This window comes from Prionailurus viverrinus, chromosome C2 (assembly GCF_022837055.1).
Source record: "Prionailurus viverrinus isolate Anna chromosome C2, UM_Priviv_1.0, whole genome shotgun sequence".
Classification (NCBI taxonomy): domain Eukaryota; kingdom Metazoa; phylum Chordata; class Mammalia; order Carnivora; family Felidae; genus Prionailurus; species Prionailurus viverrinus.
Window position 1 is genome coordinate 34,378,701 of NC_062569.1, and position 21,837 is coordinate 34,400,537.

At 40.3% G+C, this 21,837-nt stretch overlaps 1 protein-coding gene and 1 non-coding gene across 4 annotated transcripts in view; both read right to left on the bottom strand.

The window, feature by feature from the left end:
- PIK3CB (phosphatidylinositol-4,5-bisphosphate 3-kinase catalytic subunit beta) overlaps positions 1-21,050 on the bottom strand; it is a 186,342-nt gene extending 165,292 nt beyond the window's left edge. The window contains exons 1-2 of one of the 3 annotated variants that reach the window (XM_047874708.1): positions 20,842-21,050; positions 20,237-20,290 (exon numbers count right to left, since the gene is read on the bottom strand). The gene's annotated coding sequence lies outside the window, so the exon portion shown is untranslated. Of the gene's footprint in view, positions 1-20,236; positions 20,291-20,613; positions 20,772-20,841 lie in introns of those variants that run through there. The other 2 variants (XM_047874706.1, XM_047874707.1) reach the window with 2 other exon arrangements.
- LOC125175892 (small nucleolar RNA U13) lies at positions 11,596-11,699 on the bottom strand. Its single transcript, XR_007156051.1, has one exon. It is a non-coding gene; the product is annotated as a small nucleolar RNA U13 (small nucleolar RNA).
- Positions 21,051-21,837: the final 787 nt, after the last annotated feature.

Genomic DNA, 21,837 nt, shown 5'->3' on the forward strand with positions numbered 1-21,837 from the left:
TATACTACTTTTTGTGAGGGTGGACGGTTTGGGGGTATATATATTAATAAATGTAATAGATTCTAGTAAGCTGGCGGCTTAATTCAAATCTCATGCTGGGGCAACTTAACAAGTACAACTCATAACTTACAAAGTATTTGAGCCAAAATATGTAGGAAGTAAAAAGTCACGGGCATACTTACTAGAAGACAAACCAAGCACACTAACACAAAAAACTATTAAATAACATCATAAGTCAAGATCTGAACTCATATTTAGTGATTCACTTTGATCAGAGGGTAAAATCTTAGGGGCCCTGACTTTGTGGCTTCCTATTACCCATTGCCTCCAGCCTGCACACAGCCATCTCTATCCTGGAATTCTCTTGGTGAAATCTGAAATGCTCCCAACGGTCTAAAATGTAATCCCTATGGGAGCACCTGGCTGGCTCAGTCAGGGGAACATGCGACTCGTAATCTTGCGGTTATGAGTTCAAGTCCCAAACTGGGTGCAGAGATTACTTAAAAATAAAATTTTAAATTAATTAAAAAAAAAAAAAAAGTAATCCCTCTGCCTGGCAGTCAAGTGTAAACAATGAATTACCAAGGTCAAGTTCTAGCTCCAGCTCATTCATGATTTGTCTCACCTTGGGAAAATTCCCTCAATTTCCATTTTCTTATTTGTAAAGCAGGATGATTAAGCTATATGATCTTTAAGTCCATTTCAGCTATAAATTGCACTTGACTGAGTCACTCATACCTCGAAACTCCTCAGCTTTTGCTCTAATCAAACAACTCTCCAAGCTTCCTCCTTCAAGGTCCCACATGGCCCTTGCCTCCCTGTTGGACTCATCCTACACATCTGTCCCCCTCACTCTCTCTTCTAAAGTTATATACAGTCTCCTTTCAATTACTCCAAGATGCCAGCCTCCCTCCCACTGGAGTCTTCCCATGCACTGCACCAACATATCCCATCTATTCTAGGGGTGCTCAGTCATGTCAGACCCAATGCTCCCTTTTGTAAAATAAATATTTCATAACATCCTCTTACCACACTGCAATAAAATTTATAGATAATACAAAGGAAACATAATTTTAAGTAATTACATATATATCTTTTAACATAGCATACTGTCTTATAAAGGAGAAATAGGGGTGCCTGAGAGGCTCAGTCGGTTAAGCGACCGACTTCAGCTCAGGTCATGATCTCGCGGTCCTTGAGTTCAAGCCCCGTATCGGGCTCTGTGCTGACAGCTCAGAGCCTGGAGCCTGTTCTAGATTCTGTGTCTCCCTCTCTCTGCCCCTCCCCTGTTCATGCTCTGTCTCTCCCTGTCTCAAAAATAAATAAAACGTTAAAAAAAATTTTTTTTAATAAAAAAATAAAGGAGAAATAAAAAGAATATAATTTAGTACAAAATAATACATATGCTAGGGGCACCTGAATGGCTCAGTTCGTTAAGCATCAGGCTCTTGATTTTGGCTCAGGTCTTGAGCTCATGGTTCTTGTGAGTTCGAGCCCGGCAATGGGATCCACAATGTCAGCACGTGGAGCCTACTTGGTATTCTCTTTCTCCCTCTCTCTCTGCCCCTCCCCTGCTCGCTCACATGCCCTCATGCGCAAAAGTAAATAAACTTTAAAAAATACATTTACATATATGTGGGCACACACAAATACCAAATACCCTGGTATAATTATATTAGAAGAGAACGGAGCAGCATAATACTATGTTTTTCATCACAAACTTTGTGGGGACTATTTGACCATTCAAAATGTACATATGAAAGTATAATCCTGATTTATAAAAACAACAAAAAAACTCAGAATCAAGAAACCTGAGTGCCAATAACAGCTCTGCCAGTAATAAGCCTAAAATCACTCCTAAGTCTTTCCCCCCCCCCAAATTTTTATTTCAGTGATCTCTATACCCAGTGTGGGGCTGGAACTCAGGACCTCGAGATCAAGAGTCACGTGTTCTTCTGACTGATCTGGCCAGGCACTCCCCACCCCCCACCTTTTTTTTTTTTTTTTTAATTTTTTAATGTCACTTCAACTATACAGCCTTGGATAAAGTTCCAGGCTGGAAGAAGAGTGCACACACGGCTGGCACAGTCACTGGGTGGTAATCAAGCAGGTGCAACTCCAAGCTTACTTCAACCAGAACAGCAGCTCAGCTAGGATTTGTTTATATACTGCAACTAGCATCTGTTTATATAAGGATTCTGTGTTACTCCTCTTATGATAAAAGGGACTATGGCAGTTTCTTATAAAACTAAACATGTAATTACCCAACAACTCAGTAATTGCACTCTTTGGCATTTATCACAGAAAAGGGAAATATTTTGTTCACACAAAAAATAAATGTTCATACTTGCTTTATTTATAACAGGCCAAAACTGAAAACAATCCAAATCCAATCTAAACAATCCAAAAAAAGAAGCCAATTGGAGACAAAAAACAAAACACTTCAGGAACGAACCTCTTTCTAAAAGACGACACGAGAGTTAAATGTCTGTTTAAGCCTCATAGGTTAACTGAGAAACCATTCTTCAAAATACACACACGGCAAAATACCTGAGATTACAGTAAAGCAACTCAAGGTGTTCTGTGAAACTCTGTGGGAAACTAGTCTGGACTGGGTTTCAGGATAGAAGTGCTCTGAATATGACACTATGTCTTCTCCAACATTCCAATTCTACAGCTAATTACCTTTGTCCTTAATTTAGGTTCAAGTGTAGATAGTATACACAGTATTAGCTCAAAGGAATACAAGACACAATAGGGGACTGAGAAAAAACATGAAAAGTAAAATCTAGGTGTAATTTCCACATTTTGCTTCATTTACCCCATAGTTTCAAGCCCCTTTTAAAATTCTTGCCAAGGACATTAATAGGTAACTTTTTTTTTTATGTATGTGTTTATTTATTTATTTTGAGAGAGAGAAAGAGCACGTGCACGTACACACATGTCAGTGAGGGAGGGGCAAAGAGAGAGAGGGAGAGAGAATCCCAAGCAGGCGCCACACTGTCAGAGCAGAGTCTGACACAGAACTCTGTCTCACAAACTGTGAGATCATGACCTGAGCCAAAATCAAGAGTCGGACGTTAACTAACTGAGCCACCCAGGTACCACTAAACTCACTTTAAAATTTACATCATTTCCCTCTCTCTAACAATACTTTTACAGTTTAATGAATATGTAGCAAAATGTTAACAAGCAGATGATATACAGAAAGAAAACCTAGGGCATGAATAATCTCCTGATTAACAACCATAATACTTAGCAAATCACATTTAGTAATGAAATTTAAAAAGAAAATAGAATTATTCAGCAAAAAGAAAGTACTGATATATGTTACAGTATGGATGAACCTTAAAAATATTATGCCAAGTACAACAAGCCAATCACAGAAGACTGCGTACTAGGCAAATCTACAGAGATAAAGTAGATTAGCCATTGCTTAGAGATGGGGCATAGATGGGATTGAACAATGATAGCTAAAAGATTTCTTCTTACACTGATAAAAAATGTTCTAAAATTGATTTTTGTATGTATTGGAATATACTAAAAACTACTGAATTATACACTTTCAATGGATGAATTGTATGGTACGCAATTACATATACACACATACACACACACATATATATATGTATAATCAATAAACCTATTGTCAAAAAAAAATTTGAGAAAAACTCTCACCCCTTTACAAAAAAATGTTTATTTTCAGCCAGGGTGTATGCACACACACAGGCATGTACTCAAGTGGGAGAAAGTAAGAGAGAGAGGGAAGGAGAGAAAGAGGGAGGGAGACGGAGGGAGAGGGTGAGAGAGGGAAAGAGGGAGGGAGACAGAGGGAGAGAATCCCAAGCTGACTCCATGCTGTCAATGTAGAACCCAACATGGGGCTCAACCCCATGAACCATGAAATCATGATCTGAGCCAAAACCAAGAGTCAGACACCTAACTGACTGAGCCACCTAGGTACCCCTCGCCACTTTTAATCGACATTGTACTGAATGAAGTTCTAGTAACCGCAATCAGACAAGAAAAAAGAAATAAAAGGCATCCAAATTGGGAAGGAAGAAGTAAAAGTGTCATTATTTGCAGATTACATGATAGGATATTTAGAAAACCCTAAAGACTTCACCAAAAAAACCTATTAGAACTGATAAATTCAGTGAAGTTGCAAGATACAAATCAAGATATAAAAATCTGCTGCATTTTATACACTACCAACGAAATAGAAGAAGGAAAACTCAGGAAACAATCCCATTTACAAGTGCATCAAAAAGAATAAAATAACTAGGAATAAGAATCACTAAATTCTACTCCTGAAACCAATACTACACTATTAAGTTAACCAATTGGAATTTAAATAAATAAATAGGAATAAATTTAACCAAAGAGATGAAAGAACTATATTCTAAAAACTATAAGACACTGAGAAAAAAATTCAAAGTTGACACAAATAAATGGAAAGATACACCTGCTCAAAGACTGGAAAAAATATTGTTAAAATGTCCATACTACCCACAGCACTCTACAGATTCAACACAATCCCTATCAAAATACCAATAGTATTTTTTGAAGAACTCTAACGAATAATCCTAACATTTATAAAGTAAAACAAAAACCCAAATAGCAAAGACAATCTTGACAAAGAACAAAGCTGGAGGTATCACAATCCCAGTTTTCTTTTTTTTTTTTTTTTTTAATTTTTTTTTTCAACGTTTATTTATTTTTGGGACAGAGAGAGACAGAGCATGAACGGGGGTGGGGCAGAGAGAGAGGGAGACACAGAATGGGAAGCAGGCTCCAGGCTCCGAGCCATCAGCCCAGAGCCCGACGCGGGGCTCGAACTCACAGACCGCGAGATCATGACCTGGCTGAAGTCGGACGCTTAACCGACTGCGCCACCCAGGCGCCCCAGTCCCAGTTTTCAAACTATACTACAAAGTTACAGTAATCAAAACAGCATGGTACTGGCACAAAAACAGACATATATACATCAATGGAATAAAACAGAAAGCCAGAAATAAACCCATACTTATCTGCTCAATTAATTAATCTACATCAAAGAAGGCAAAATATACAATGGGGAAAAGACAGTCTCTTCAATGAATGGTGCTGGGAAAACTGGACAGCTACATGCAAAAGAATGAAACCAAACCACTTTCTTACACCATACACAAAAAATAAACTCAAAATGGATTAAGGAGCTAAATGTGTGACCTGAAACCATAAAAGTAAACTTAAGTAGTAATCTCTTGGACATCAACCTTCGCAATATTTTTCTGGATCTGTCTCCCCAGGCAAGGAAAACAAAAGCAAAAATAAACCATTGGGACTATATCAAACTAAAAAGCTTTTGCACAGCAAAAGAAACCATCAACAAAACAAAAAGGGCAACCTAAAGAATGGGAGAAGATACCTGCAAATGATATATCTGATAAGGGGTTAATAGCCAAAATATATAAAGAACATGGGGCTCCTGACTGGCTCAGTCAGTGAAGCATGTGACTCTTGATCTTGGGTCATGAGTTCAAACCCCACATTGGGTGTAGAGCTTACTTAAAAATTTTTTTGAGGGGCACCTGGATGGCTCAGTCGGTTGAACATCCGACTTCAGCTCAGGTCATGATCTCACAGTTCGTGAGTTTGAGCCCCACGTCAGGCTCTGTGCTGACAGCTCAGAGCCTGGAGCCTGCTTTGGATTCTGTGTCTCCCTCTCTCTCTGACCCTCCCCTGCTCTTGCTCTGTCTCATTCTCTCTCTCAAAAATAAATAAACATTAAAAAAAAAAAAATTTTTTTGAAAACTAAAAATTTAAAAATATGTATATATAAAGAACTTTTACAACTCAACACCAAAAAACAATCTGATTAAAGAATGGGCAGAGAGAGGTAGGTGGCTGACTCAGTTGGTAGAGCATGTGACTCTTAGTCTTGGGGTTGTGAGTTCAAGTTCCACTTTTTAGGTGTAGAGATTACTTAAATCTTGGGGCGCCTGGGTAGCTCAGTTGGTTAAGTGTCCAACTTCAGCTCAGGTCATGATCTTGAGGCTAATGAGTTGGAGCCCCACATCAGGCTCTTTGCTGACAGCTCAGAGCCTGAAGCCTGCTTCAGATTCTGTGTCTCCCTGTCTCTCTGCCCCTCCCCCACTCACACTCTCTCTGTCAAAAATAAAAAATAAGTCTTAAAAAAATAAAAATAAATAAAATCTTAAATGTTCAGTTAATAAATAAAATTTTCTAAAAATTGGGCAGAGAACCTGAATAGACATGCTTCCGAAGACATACAGACAGCCAACAGACATTATGAAAAGATGCTCAACATCACTAATCATCTGGAAAGGCAAATCAAAACCACAATCTCACTAATCAGAATGGCTAGTATCAAAAACATAAAAAATAGTAAGTGTTGGTAAGGATGTGAAGAAAAGGGAACCCTCGTGCACTGTCAGTGGGAATGTAAATTAGTACAGCCACTGCAGAAAACACCATGGAGGGTCCTCCAAAGACTAAAAATAGAAATACCATACAATCCAGTAATTCCACTCCTGAGTATTTACCCAAAGAAAACAAAACTGCTATATGCACCCCATGTTTACTACAGCATTATTTATAATAGCAAAGGTATGGAAGCAACCTAAATGCCCAATGATATAGATGAATGGATAAAGATATAGTATATATACAAAAAGGAAGATTACTCAACCATTAAAAAGAATGAAATTTTGCCATTCATGACAATGTGGATTGACCTAGAGGTTGTTATGTTAAGTGAAATAAGTCAGAGGAAGACAAATACCGTATGGTTTCATTTATATGTGAAGTCTAAAAAACAAAACAACAACAAAAGAAAGAGCAACAGACTCCTCATAAATACACAGAACTAGGGATTGCCAGAGGGTAGAGGTTGGGGGATAGGTGAGATAGGTAAAGGGGATTGGCAAAATAGGTTAAGGAAGTGGATACAAACCTCCAGTTATAAAAAAAAAAAAAAAAAAAGTCACAGGATGAAAAGCACAGCATAGGGAATACAGTCATTAATACTGTAATAGCTCTATACCTGGAGCTAGTACGATACTGTATGATAACCACACTGGAGTTAAAATTAATATTGTAATAACTCTGTACAGTGTTATATGGTAACTACACTTATCTTGGTGAGCATTTCATAATGTATATAATTGTTGAATTACTATATTGTACACACGAAACTAATATGTCCAACTGTACTTCAATTAAAATTAAATAAATTTAGAGGGGGACCTGGCTGGCTCAGTTGGAAGAGCATGCAACACTTGATCTAGGGGTCATGAGTTCAAGCCCCACACTGAGTGTAGAGATTACATTAAAAAATGACATCTTTGGGGCGCCTGGAGGGTGCAGTCGGTTAAGCGTCCGACTTCAGCCAGGTCATGATCTCGCGGTCTGGGAGTTCAAGCCCCGCGTCAGGCTCTGGGCTGATGGCTCAGAGCCTGGAGCCTGTTTCCGATTCTGTGTCTCCCTCTCTCTCTGCCCCTCCCCTGTTCATGCTCTGTCTCTCTCTGTCCCAAAAATAAATAAACGTTGAAAAAAATTTAAAAAAAAAAAAAAGAAAAAAAAAATGACATCTTTAAAAAAATAAATAGCAAAATTAAATGAGAACAGATAAAAGGCTTATATAGAAAAAAGTAAAGAACTTTTTCATATACACCTAATGGCTGAGACACCGAATAAAAACTGAACAAGTCCAATGAGTACAGAAATAGATGAAAGGAAAATGATTGGTTTTAGAATACTTCTGTGCAGATCGCTAAAGAGCTATGCACACTGTGTAGATTAGGACTATCTACCATTCACGATGCAATATACATTAGTTTCCCTTTCCCTATATAATTCCAACCTCTGCAATTTATATAATTTAAAAAAAGGAAATTAAAAAAATAATAAAAAAAAATAAAAAGAGGAAATGTGATATTCAAACGCAATTCCAAGTCTTCATGTGTCATACCTAAGAAATAATGATTGTATCCAAAGATTCAGTTCAAAGATGTTCACTATAAGGTTATTCATAACAGCAAAGTAAGTTTAATCTTATCTAATTAAGCTTTTGTTGAATACTTTTGTTATTAAATTGCATTACAACCATGTGACAGAATTTTAAACTTTTTTTAATAAATGTTTACTCCTTTTTGAGACAGAACACGCAACTGAGTGGGGGAGGGAGAGGTGGGGGACAGAGCATCCAAAGTGGGCTCCATGCCAACAAGAGGGATTCCAACTCACAAACTGAGCATCCCCTTCTATGTGTCTGAATACTATTAATGATAGATATAATGTTCATGCTCACATTCTTTTCTCATGTGAATGTGGGGGAGGGGGGAGGCCAAACAGCACAAATGTAATGCTTATCTATTCATTTTTTTAATTAAAGGATTAATAACTGTAATCTATTGGTTCATTTATTCAAAAGTAAATTCATGAAACAAAAGTAAATTTATGTCTACCTTCCTCTATTCCCAACACTTTAGGATCAAGTTTAGCAAGATGTTTCAATATAGCACCCAACAAATTACCTAGGCAGGAGAGGAAAAAATACTTCAGAGTTTTCGTATTTGAAAATTCTGTAAAGATGATCTACACCTGCTTACAAGAACATCTAATAATACCAGATCATACATTAAGTATTTTTGTTAGCTACATATATATAACAAAGCATAAAACCACAGGTTTCTTTTTTTTCTCTTCTTTTTTTTTTAAGAGAAAGAAAGAGATCATGAGGAGGGGGAAAAGTCGGGGAGAGGGCAAAAGAGAGAGAGAGAATATCTTACACAGGCTCTATGCTCAGCACGGAGCACAATGCAGGGCTGGATCCCACAACCTTGGGATCAAGACCTGAGCCAAAACCAAGAGTCAATGCTCAACCGAATGAGCCATCTAAGCACCCCTAAAACCACATACTTTCTAACTATAAAGCCAAGGCAAAAGCAAAGCTTTTTATACATTCAAAACAAAGGCATACTACATCAAATAATTTATTTTTTTTAACGTTTATTTATTTATTTATTTATTTTTTTTTTTTTTTGCAACGTTTATTTATTTTTGGGACAGAGAGAGACAGAGCATGAACGGGGGAGGGGCAGAGAGAGAGGGAGACACAGAATCGGAAACAGGCTCCAGGCTCTGAGCCATCAGCCCAGAGCCTGACGCGGGGCTCGAACTCCCGGACCGCGAGATCGTGACCTGGCTGAAGTCGGCCGCTTAACCGACTGCGCCACCCAGGCGCCCCTAACGTTTATTTATTTATTTGCAGAGAGATAAACAAGAGAGCAAGAATAGGAGAGGAGCAGAGAAACAGGGAGAGAATCCTAGGCAGATTCTGCACTGCCAGCTGGGGAGTCCAACACAGGGCTCAATCATGACCTGAGCTGAAATCAAGAGTCTGACGCTTAACCAACTGAGCTATCCAGGAGCCCCAATTTTTTAACTCATAACTCGTACAATAAAACTAGGCTATATCTATATCAAGTTATTTAAGAGTAGTTAGAAAAAGAAAGTTAATGGTTGAGAGGTGAGTGGGGGGATAAGTAAAATAAATGGATTAAAAGACACAAACTTCTAGGGGCGCCTGGGTGGCGCAGTCGGTTAAGCGTCCGACTTCAGCCAGGTCACGATCTCGCGGTCCGTGAGTTCGAGCCCCGCGTCAGGCTCTGGGCTGATGGCTCAGAGCCTGGAGCCTGTTTCCGATTCTGTGTCTCCCTCTCTCTCTGCCCCTCACCCGTTCATGCTCTGTCTCTCTCTGTCCCAAAAATAAAAATAAAACGTTGAAAAAAAATTAAAAAAAAAAAATAAAAAGACACAAACTTCTAGTTATAAATCAAGGAGGTGAAAAATGCAGCATATGGAATACAATCAATAATACTGTAATAACATTGCTTGGTGACAGATGGAGACTATACTTATCATGGTGAGCAATGAGTAATGTATTAAATTGTTGAATATATATATATATATATATATATATATATATACACACACACACACACACACACACACACACCTGAAACTAATACTTCAATTAAAAAAAAAAGGTTAAAGGTTCAATGAACAGAAAATTGCATCCTGTTTCCAAATACTACACAGGTAGTGTAAGATGAAGGTGGTGATTATCATACTAAAAAAAACACAACACTTTAAACTTATATAGTATCTTCTAACCTTCCTCTGAAGGACCTAAAAAATAAAGAACTGTATGATGCAATCAGTTAAAAATATAAATTCTAGGGGCACCTGGCTGGCTCAGCAGGTGGAGCAAAACACTCTTGCTCAGGGTTGTAAGTTCAAGCTTCATGTTGGGTGTAGAGAGTACTTAAAAATAAAATCTTAGAAGGAAGGAAGGAAGGAAGGAAGGAAGGAAGGAAGGAAGGAAGGAAGGAAAGAAAGAAAGAAAGAAAGAAAGATAGATACACGTAAATTCTAGAGTCAGATCTGAGTTTGAAACCTGACTTTTCCTCAACTATGTGATGCTTGGCATGTTAACATCCCCCAAAGCTTCAGTTTCCTTATCTCTTAAGCAAGGATATCATCACTACCTTCATTACAAGTTTATGAAGATAAAATCTAGGAAGGCCACTAAGCATAACATGGCATGTAAGTAAGCATCCAATAAATGTTAACTACTATTATAGTCTAATCCCATATAGTAAGCACAAAGAGCAAGTTCTTTTTTTTTTTCTTCTCCCCTTATTTTCTGAATTTCATATGGTACAAAAGGTATTACATACTTGAACATATTCAAATAGAAGGTTCTTTCCATTCTTTGGGCCAACCTTCCTTCAGAGGCAAAAGAGTGGTTTTTCTAATGGGCTATATTGACAGCCACAACTTTAAATGACAAAAAATGATGGAGCAATTGGTGAAGCATGTGACACATGATTTCCAGGTTGTAAATCGAGCCTCACGTTGAGCTTGAGATTACTTTAAAAAAAAAGAAAGAAAGAAAGAAAGAAAGAAAAGAGGAGAAAAAAAGAAAAGAAAGGAAGAAAGAGAAAAAGAAAGGAAATAGGTGACAATATACAGAATTAAAGAAATCATAAATTCTTCACAAGTTAAGGATGAAATCATTGCTGCTGGTTGATATGGCATACATAGCTACCATACACACACACACAGTAGACATTTCTTGTAGGTAGAATCAGCACCTAAAACCCAGAACAATACCAATTACTTAGGAAAAATATTAATAATGAAATGGTGGGTAAAGTATACTAAGACTTAAGACAACCAATGATTTTCAATGAAAATGTGAAAGTTTCCTAACCACCAAAAAAAAAAAAAAAAACCCCAAAAATAATTTCAATTGATCACCACCTTGTCAAAACTAACTATCATCTATCTACTCCTATGGATATTTCCTTAGGCTCTCTAGCAAAAAATAAACATATTAAGAGAATCCCAGATGGTTGTCCCCCAGGACACCCCTCCCCCCAAAAAACTACCCATAATGAATCTCAATTAAGGGGAATAATATATACACACACACACACACACACACACACACACACATATACACACAAACATATATATATATATGTATCTAGCTGATAAATATGGAACCTTTTATTTTCCCTATGTCAGACGGGCAATGTGCCAAGGTCGTAACAAGGTTTAAGGGAGGCACATATCACACAACAACATGAACACCCAATCATCACGCTTATGAACTACAAGAGGATCAGAAACCTAACTTTTTTAAAATATACAACTGGAGGGGCGCCTGGGTGGCGCAGTCGGTTAAGCGTCCGACTTCAGCCAGGTCACGATCTCGCAGTCCCGGAGTTCGAGCCCCGCGTCGGGCTCTGGGCTGATGGCTCGGAGCCTGGAGCCTGTTTCCGATTCTGTGTCTCCCTCTCTCTCTGCCCCTCCCCCGTTCATGCTCTGTCTCTCTCTGTCCCAAAATAAATAAAAAACGTTGAAAAAAAAAATTTTTTTTTAAATAAAAAAAATAAAATAAAATATACAACTGGAGAGGTAAGTTTTAGCTAACAAATTATAATTTTTGTTCAGATAACATAACAGCAGCAATTTGTAATGATTTATAAACACTGCTTTTATTAGTATATAAATACAAGACCTACACTAAATTGGTAGTTCAAGAGTACAAAATTTTAGGCAGCTATTATCTGCCCATGGGCCCTGTCCTCATGCTTTAGTAACACATTTTTGCACCAAAAAAAAAAAAAATACACAATTTTAACTGACCATATTTCAACGGTTTAATAGAAATTAGGGGCGCCTGGGTGGCTCAGTTGGTTAAGCAGCCGACTTCACCTCAGGTCATGATCTCGCACTCCGTGAGTTCGAGCCCCGCGTCGGGCTCTGTGCTGACAGCTCAGAGCCTGGAGCCTGTTTCAGATTCTGTGTCTCCCTCTCTCTGACCCTCCCCCGTTCATGCTCTGTCTCTCTCTGTCTCAAAAATAAATAAATGTTAAAAAAAAAATTTTTTTTAATAGAAATTAATTACTGTGTAAGTAACTTGTCAGAGGTAGTAGTAAGTGGTCTGGCTACAAAAACTGAGCATCTCGGGGCGCCTGGATGGCTCAGTCCGTTAAGCATCCCACTCTTAGTTTCAGCTCAGGTCATGATCTCATGGTTTGTTGACTCTAAGCCCTGTATCAGGCTCCGCACTGAGTGTGGGGAGCCTGCTTGGAATTCTCTTTCTCCCTCTCTCTCTGCCCCTCCCCTGCTCTTGCCCCAGCTCTCTCTCTCTCTCAAAATAAACTCCAAAAAAAAAAAAAAAAAAAAGAGAGAGAGACAATCTCTATTTCAAACTGCAGTTTTTCAGTTTAATTCCTCTGAAAATTGTTGAAAAGTTAAATTTTTAAATAAACATTAAAGAAAACTTCAAATTGCATTAAACTTATAATTCTGATGGTCTGAAGTACTCATTATTTAAATCATGAAAGCTCAATCATTTAAACTAGTAAGGAGCAAATGTCTCAAAATGGAGTTTGCCCTTTTGTTGACAGTCACCTCAAATTTCTTCCAGTGGCTCAGCAGGTAAGGAATTCATGGAATTCAGGTCTTCGAGGTCTAGTAAGCACTGTGGTTAAACCACCCAGTCAACACCAAATTATGTAGGGCAAAGCCTGTTCATTATCTAATTCCTTTGACCCCTCCCATCCTTTCCCTACTTCACAATTGCCAATACTTCTATATGGTAGGAGATAGATACGAAATTAGTAAATATTACAGTTATTAGAAATGCAAGGAAAAACTATCGTCAGGAATGTGGTTAAACTGCAGTTTAAATAAAGCTTCTGGATTACTCATGGATTTCTTTTAATCCACATAATCCTTCTCCTGAAGGCATGGATAATCAGGATCGCATTTCCCCTGAAGACAAGTAAGCATTTGCCTGGTGGTCTCCCAAGTGATTCCAGCACCAGGGGAGGACAAGCTAGAGTCAGGAACAAGCATGTCAGTTCTTCCTAGCTTGCACCAGAGGACTGTGAGTTGCAGACCTGGCTCTAGCAATACCACAACAGAGGGGATGGTCCAGCAGTAAATACACCAGTTAAAAGGGCAATGATAATAACCTCAAGCGAACTGCTTTAAATACTGCAGGAAATGAGGAGGTATGCATTCTTGGTGAAGAGGTGGGGGAAAACAGATCCTGAAGCCAGGATTCAGGGTAAGGATTTGTGAATTTTGTAAGGAAATGATGAAGTTTCTACATTATTAACTGCTTTAGGTTGAAACTAATATATATAAGATAAATGAAAGCTACATTTGCAACACACCATAGTTATACAGATAGCATATCCTCCCTTCAATCCCTAGGCTAAAAACAACTTTAAGTGCTAGGAAAAAGTAGGCTAGCAGAAAGTGACAATGCTAGAGAGAAGTTAGGAAGAAAAACTGAGACTTCATAACATAATCCTTGGCAAAATTAATCTCCAGCTAACCCTGCCAAGAGCAGTAAATGGGAAGTCTAGATTTACCAGAGAGATGAATCCATTATTATCACAGACTTAGCCTCCAAATTCTCTTAGATGGTCCTTTATATAAGCTGACATTATGGGATTCACCTCACTTGACAGTTTTCAGAAGTTATACAGTATTTTTTTAATTTAAAGCCTTTTTAAACATTCCTTCATCTACAAGGATAATTAGTTTATTGCATGTTGAAGACTGGAATTATCTCATTTATATTTCCAAAAGAAAACCAACAATTAGGGTGATCAGTTATCCACTCATTCTAGTTCTAACATATTCTAGCCATGAAAAATTTTCTCTTTAAAACACAAATAAGGGCGCCTGGGTGGCTCAGTTAAGCATCTGACTTCGGCTCAGGTCATGATCTCATGGTTCATGGGTTTGAGACCTGGGTCAGGCTTCATGCTGACAGCTCAGAGCCTGGAGCCTGCTTCAGAGCCTACTTCGAATTCTGTGTTTCCCTCTCTTTCTGCCTCTCCCCGACTCACCCTCTGTCTCGCTCTCTCTCAAAAATGAATAAATATTTTTATAAATAAATAAAATGAATCCAAGTGCTCAGAATGAGAAGGGAGAGGACTACAAAGGAGTAACACAAGGGAATTCTTTGAGGTGTTGGAATTGTTCTGTATACTGTTAGTGGTGGCTATAATTACAAAAATCTATGCATGTGTTAAAACTCAGGAGGGGAACGCCTGAGTGGCTCAGTCGGTTAAGCATCTGACTCTTGATTTTTGGCTCAGGTCACAATTTCAGGGTTTGTGAGATTTGAACCCCATGTTAAGCTCTGCGCTGACAACATGGAGCCTGCTTGGGATTCTCTCTCTCCCTCTCTCCCTGCTCCTCCCTGGCTCATACTCTCTCTCCCTCAAAATAAATAAACATTTAATAAAAAAAAAAAAAACCCTCAGGACTGTATATGAAAAAAATTAAGTTTTTTTTCAACGTTTATTTATTTTTGGACAGAGAGAGACAGAGCATGAACAGGGGAGGGGCAGAGAGAGAGGGAGACACAGAATCGGAAGCAGGCTCCAGGCTCTGAGCCATCAGCCCAGAGCCTGACGCGGGGCTCGAACTCACGAACCGTGAGATCGTGACCTGGCTGAAGTCGGACGCTTAACCGACTGCGCCACCCAGGCGCCCCGAAAAAAATTAAGTTTTGACAAACCAAAGAAACAGACTTAACTACAGAGAACAAACTGATGGTCGCCAGAGGAGTGGTGGGTGGGAGATGGGTGAAATTAGGTGATAGGCAATAAAGATTATACTTATCACAATGAGCACTGAGTAATGAATACAATTGTTTAATCATTTACACCGTACACCTAAAACTAATACCCTGTACATTAACTGTACTGAAAACATTTTCAATTAATTTTAAAAATTAGAGTTTTACTGTATATAAATTTTTTTTAATTCAATGTCATCCTCTTTTAGAAATGCCTTTTTATCAAAATCTCTTTGGTCATCTAAAAAAATAGGGGCACCTGAGTGGCTCAGTCAGTTGAGTGTCCGACTCTTGATTTTGGCTCAGGTCATGATCCTAGGGTCCTGGGATCCAGCCCCATGTCTGCCTCCATGCTGATTGTGGATAATATAATAATAATTGATTTTAATATTTAAAAATATGTATCTAAAAGTGTATTATATATTTACTGTACATCATATATTATACAAAAATTATATATTTATATGAAATTTATATAAAAAGTGTTTATTTAATGAATAATAATAAACAAGCCTATTGAAAAAGAAAGGTCTAAATTAGAGACACAATCTGCATTATCAGAGCAACTAGAACAAACACACTATACACACCCAACCACACATCTAATCCCTTTCATTTTTCTCTCTCTCAACTAGAAGCTTGTGACTCAGAACTATTTAACCTGGAGATAACATAAAGGCTACTATGGAATCTATGGTAGAACAACAACTTAAAAAGGAAGTGCACCAGTTTGGAGCCAGTCTAAAGAGAAAGCTGGACCCAATGGCTAGAAAATGTAGGCAGACAGACCTTGACTAGGAGAAGGCAGGCCTCTTCAAGAAAAGGATAGTTTCCTCTCAAAGCATTACAGCAGACATTAAACTACTGAAGGCTCACAGGTACTCCTTAGAAAAAGAGCCCATACCAATCAGGGAATGAAGAGTGAGGAGAGGGAAAAAAATCCAGGTGACAAAATCTGGGGAGGGCAGTGAGAGGTAAGAGGAGTGATAAGGGAAGTTGTCTTATGTCAGCCAAAAAAACTGATGATATTCTCACCTATGTTCCTTTTCTTCTTCTCTTTCACTAAATGTTAAGTCAGCATTATTCTTCTAATCTAAGCTTTTCTCCTCCAACATATTTTTTCTCTATTTCTACTCTGACAATGGAATTATACACTCTTTTTTAATATTTTATTTCTTTTGAATAAGAGAGTTCAAGTGGGGGAAAGGCAGAGAGAGAGGGAGAGACAGAATCCCATGCTTCAAAAATAAAATCCTGAAAAAAAAGAAAGAAACCAAATGGTAAGAATTTATCCCCAAGACATGATAATTCCAAATCAAATGGTTGAGAGGATGGATACACACATACACACATACACACACACACACACACACACACACACACACACACACACAGAGGATCAGGGGTCTCCGTTTTTGTTTTTGTTTTTTTAAATAGTGTAATTGAAATAAACACACCTGCTCTCTGCAAACATTCCAACTGCTACCCTATCGGATTTGGTATGCAATACTAAATGAAAGTATCACATTCTAGAACCAATCCCCTCCAGTCAAGACCAAAATTCAATGTCTCAAAAGAACACAAGCCTGGAAAACCTGTTTGGTTCCTTATTTACAAAAATACTAATGAACCAGTACACAATGAATAAAAATCACATTTGTTGTTATTAGTGGCTTAATGTCTAGCCTCTTCAGGAGGTACAGCACCCCTTAACCAAGACTGAGGAATAAGGATGCCTAACAGAATACCTCTAGGCCCTCTGATTACTTCCTTATTTGCACAAATCTGGGACCAAAAAGAATAAGTTTGTTCAACACATGCTGAACTTATAATCAAAAGACTGGGGGCGCCTGGGTGGCACAGTCGGTCAAGCGTCCAACTTCAGCTCGAGTCACGATCTCGCGGTCCGTGAGTTCGAGCCCCGCGTCAGGCTCTGGGCTGATGGCTCAGAGCCTGGAGCCTGCTTCCGATTCTGTGTCTCCCTCTCTCTCTGCCCCTCCCCCCTTCATGCTCTGTCTGTCTCTGTCTCAAAAATAAATAAACGTTAAAAAAAAAAAAAGACTGACTTATTTCATTCACACATTCATTCATTCAACATTAAATGTTTTAGGCACTGTTCTGGTTACCAAGAATACCAATATAGAAGACAGACAAGATCCTAGCCCTCAGAGAGTTTAGAGTATGCCGAAGGGGAAAAAAGCCATAACAAATAAATAAGTAAATAAGCAAGATAATAGCAGAAAATGCAAGTAAAGAGTATGGATTTACTTCTTAGTGTAATAAGCCACTGAAGCAGGAAAGTGAGTAAAGATCACTCTGATCACTATTTGAAACAGCAAAGCAAGACCAGAGGCAAGAGACCAGGTAAGAAGCTACTGCCCAAGAAGAAATGGGTTGGTGGCAATAAAAACAAAGAAGTAAATATACCTGAAATGTATTTTGGAGGTAAAATTGACAGGGTTTGCTGAAGGACTGATTATGTGGGGAATGGAGGCGCAGTGAGGCAAAGGGATGAATTAAGAATGACCACCAGATTTTTCACTTAACGGGGGTGGAGGAGGAGGGCAGAGGGGTGCTGAGGAAGGAAAAGGCTGAGAAACAAATCAAGAGCTCCACTCTGAACATGTTCAGTTTTGGATGCCTAAAGGCAAATGGAGTGAAGATACCACAAAGGCAGTAAAAGAAATCTAAAGTTCAGGACTGAAGATAAAAATCTGAGCGTCGGGCACCTGGGTGGCTAGTCAGTTGAGAGTCCAACTCTTGATTTCAGCTCAGATCACAATCTCACAGTTTGTGAGATCGAACCCCACATCAGGCTCTGCTCTGATAGCACAGAGCATGCTTGGGATTCTGTCTCTCCCACTCCCTTCACCACACTCTTGCTCGCTGTCTCAAAATAAATAAATCTTTTAAAAAAATCTGAACGTCCCTTCCCCTCTCATGCTCTGTCTGTCAAAAATGAATAAACGTTTAAAAATATTTAAAAAAAAAAAAAAAAAGGGGGGGGCGCCTGGGTGGCTCAGTCGGTTGAGCATCCGACTTCAGCTCAGGTCATGATATCTCAGTCTGTGAATTCGAGCCCCGTCTCGGGCTCTGTGCTGAGAGCTCAGAGCCTAGAGCCTGCTTCAGATTCTGTGTCTCCCTCTCTCTGCCTCTTCCCCTCTCATGCTCTGTCTGTCAAAAATGAATAAACGTTTAAAAATATTAAAAAAAAAAAATCTGAACGTCAACAGCACATGGACAGTGGACATGATGAGATCACCTGGAGAGAGTACAGGTAGAAAAACAGTAGAGGGAACATAGTGATATTGTAATAGTATTGTATGGCAACAGATGGTAGCCACACTTGTGGTGAGCACAGCATTATGTAATGTATACACTTGTTGAATCACTATGTGGTATACCTGAAATTAATGTAACACCGTGTGTTAACTACACTCAAAAAAAATTTTTTTAAGAAAAGAAAAAAGTAGAGGGGATAGGGGCACTGGGCTGGCATAGGCAGCAGAGCATGTGACTCCTGATCTTGGGGTTGTGAGTTCAAACCCTGCACTGGGCACAGATCTTACTTTAAAAAAAGTTTTTTTTTAAGTCGAGGGAATGGCTTGGAAGCGCTAAGGCATTAGGATGTTTTGAATTCAGGGAGAAGGAAAAATCAACAAAAGGAGAGAAAGGGAGTGAAGAGAAGGAAACCATAAAAGTGCAGTATCCTGGAAGGTTCTTCTATATAATGTGATTCACTAGTCCATCACCACCCTCCCAAACCTTGTGACACACACCCACTCAAACTCTATAAATAAAAAGACTAAGGCAAAACCAAAAAGACTTGAGTGACATCCCCAAAGCCCCAGCTATTAGGGACCCAAGTCCAGGCCTAGAACGAAGCAAGATGGGACTTCTGACCCCTAGCCTTTTCAGCAGCTAGCACAGTAGTGCTTCTACTGTCAGGTTCACCAATCTAAAGTGAGACAAGAGGAAAAATCACAATTTAGGAAGAACGTATCTTAGATTACAAGGTCTAATTTTAATTTTTTTTCTGTGTATTTTGTTCACATTCAAAAATACGTTGAATCAAAGTCTCTGTGGATGAGTCTCTTTACAAAGTAGAAAACACAGTCAAGAGGTGCAAAATGGCAATAAATTAAAAGACAACTCAATTTTCTACACTTCTAAAAAACACCCTGAAGGTCAAAGATCCTCATCAGAGTATGAATCAGGGGGTGTAAAACAAAGTTTTTTTGTTGTTAGTCATTTTTGCTTTAGTGAATACAATTTTCATTTTTAAAGCTTATGATTATTACTTGTTTCTACACTTGCCTTCTGAAACTAAGATCTTTATCCTGACCACTGTCTTATGCTACATTATCATGACTTAAACAGTTCTGCTTTTACCATAAAAACCTTACAGCGTTGCATAAAAATCCCCAAATGATTAATGAACTGCTGAGAATACTGACTCGGAGATGATTTTATTAGGAATCACATTTCCAAACATTCACTCAGTGCTTCAAAGTAAGTACTCATCTAATTTAATTATGATGACTTCACCAGACACTAACACTACCCACAATGATGTTTACAAAAGCACTTGTCACTCCCTTCGGATGTAGCAACGCAGAAAAATGAGTCTGTTTCCATATTCCTCGTGTGTTTATACTCTGTAACAAGTGACAGTTAAGTGTGACTTAAGATTATTTAAACTGCAAAGCACTTCCAGTTTGTGTGTCCCACCATTTTCCATCCTAAGCGAATCCTAAAATTCTTTCGGTCTTATTTCAACAATTGCCACTCAGCACCTGAGACAGGTAGACCAAGTAAGCCTTAGCAAGAAAGAGACTACAAGATTCTAGTATGGGAAATAGACGATTCTATTTTGGCCACTGTAAGAGAACAGTCTCCAATATTAGGCAATTTCAGTGGAGGTTACTGCAACACCAGAGCAGTCTGTAAATAAATGTGCCCCCAAACGTACACCCGCAGCCTGGAATCAGCAATGGCTAACGAGAAAAGATGCTGCACCAGGGTTGCTCCTAATAGCTTACCACTTACCGAGCTCTGGCTGATCGGTCATGCACATCATCCGGTCCTATCCTCAAAACAACCCTGTGAAGTACGTATTATTATTATTCCCATTAACAAATCGGGACACTTGGGCCCAAGGTCCCAGGGCTGGTCAGTGGAGGCGGTGGAATTTGAAAACACGACCGTACCCCAACAGCCCAGGATCCCCGCCCCTAAAATGCACTTCTACACAAAAAGGCACCTGAGGGTGGAGAAGCCGCGGGGACGTCCGCAAAGGCGGAGGAGAGACAGGGCGAGGGCGCCGCCTCTCCAGAGAGGGCCCTTCAGGAACGCCACCAAAAGCGCCAGCGGCCGGGGCTACCGGTCGCGTCTCGGCCGCCCTGTGGCCAGGAAGCGCCGCTCACCTAAGAGAGCCCCGGGAGGGCCGCAGTCGAGCGAAGCGCCCCCGCAGGCCGGCGGGCGGGTGTCCTCCGCGACGGCAGGAAGCGCGCCGCGGGTACACAACTCGCCGGCGCCGCAGGCTGTGGCGGGCTAGAGCGCGCCGCCCGCCCGCGCGGGGGCACCTCACCCGCCGCCGCGACCGCGCCGCCACTCGGCTGCGCCGCATCCGGGTCCCGCGCAGCCGCTCTCACCTGCCCGGTGTTCCGCCGCCGCAGACTCCTAGCTCCGGTTACGCGGTCAGCAGCCCAGGCCACCGCGACCGTCCCGCTGAGGCACCCCCATCCCTGCCTCTCCCGGTCGCCTCCCGCCTGCCCCGCGCGGCGTTACACTGGCCCGCCACCCACAGCCATGGCCCGCTCTGCCGCCGCCGCCGCACCGACCGACGGAGCACGCGCGCGCCGCCGCCGTGCCCGCGCGCGCGCCCACCTCCCCGGCTGGCCTTCCAGCAACCTTCGCCCCGCCCCGCGCGCTGCTCGGACCAATCCCCGGTCCCGCAGCGGCCGCCGCCAGACCTGCGGGACTGGCCCGGCAGGGCAGAGGGAGAGGCGGTACTGCCGCCTAGTTCTCTCGGGCTCTCTGCCCTCCCGGGACGCTACTGCTCGCCGTTTCGGCTCCTCTTTGTGGCTTCTGGAAGACAGTGGGATTGGGGATCTCCAACAGGCCGCCTTCAGCAGAGAACCGCCACCTGCCCCGTCTTTCGTAGCCCCCTCCCGAGACACCCCTCTGCTCTAGATTTCCTTGTTGGCTTTCGCTTCCCAGTCCCTCTCCCGAATTCCGTTCTGGAACTTTGAACTGACTCCTCGCTGACTGGGCGCAGCCCATCGCTTTTCCCCCTTCTTCTGTCACTCCACTTCTGGAGATGGAGTTGCTAGATTGGCTGCTTCACAGCTGGTTCTTCAAGTCCTGCTATATTAATGGTCATAAAAGCAGAAGTACAGCCTTCCAAGCCCAAGATTATTTTTCTGTGTGTTCATTTTTGCGACAGTAACAGCTATCATTTGTATGTAGTGCCTTATAGTTTACACAGCCCCCTTTGCATACCTTATCTCCTGTTATCTTTGGACCTCTACCAGGAAATTTTATAGACTTTCTTAGAGGCACACTTCAATTTCACTTACTGAAAAGCTAAAATCTTAACTTATTGTAAAGTTACTATATTTTAGAGTTATTTTAACTTTCGCTGCTAT